Source organism: Podarcis gaigeae, assembly GCF_964106915.1.
Source record: "Podarcis gaigeae genome assembly, chromosome: 8".
NCBI lineage: Eukaryota > Metazoa > Chordata > Lepidosauria > Squamata > Lacertidae > Podarcis > Podarcis gaigeae.
The window spans coordinates 80,514,463-80,515,347 of NC_139684.1; positions in this window are offsets into that span (position 1 = coordinate 80,514,463).

The window sequence follows — 885 nt, forward strand, 5'->3', positions numbered from 1 at the left end:
GGTACCGCTCTGGCGGGAAGGTAAACAGCGTTTCCATGCGCTGCTCTGGTTTGCCAGAAGCGGCTTAGTCATGCTGGCCACATGACCCGGAAGCTGTACGCCGGCTCCCTCGGCCAATAAAGCGAGACGAGCACCGCAACCCCAGAGTCGGCCACGACTGGACCTAATGGTCAGGGGTCCCTTTACCTTTAGATGCTTCTAGACAAAATGCTATAGGCTAGTTGCTTTTTGTAGAAACGTAGGGTTAGGAGGAACTCTCAAGGGTCATTTAGCCCACCCTACCCCCAAAATGCAGGAATCTCATATCCCAGGTGCCATGCAGAATAACTTTTGGCCCCCCAGCTGCTGCTGCACAACTCCCAGTACCCCCTGGACCATGGGGCCAACTTACTGGGGCTGATGGGAGTTGTAGTTCAGTGACAACAGGATGGGCAAAGGTTCCTCACTCTCTGTACACACTGCCTGTGCTACTGCTGCCTTGATTAGCACAATATCGCTGTGGCCAAGAGCAACAGGTGGGGTAGAAGAGCCAGTGTGGTGTAGTGGTTAAGAGCGGTGGACTCATAATCTGGGGAACCAGGTTCGCGTCTCCGCTCCTCCGTATGCAGCAGCTGGGTGACCTTGGGCCAGTCACACTTCATTGAAGTCTCTCAGCCCCACTCACCTCACAGAGTGTTTGTTGTGGGGGAGGAAGGGAAAGGAGAATGTTAGCCGCTTTGAGACTCCTGAAGGGGAGTGAAAGGCAGGATATCAAATCCAAACTCCTCTTCTTCTTCTTCTAGAAGGTTTATTCCGCCCGCAGCCGTTTATTCTGCCTCTCTCAGCCTTACCAGGACTGCTTGAAGGGACATGGACACACACATCCAAAGGACAGAGAACGAGTCG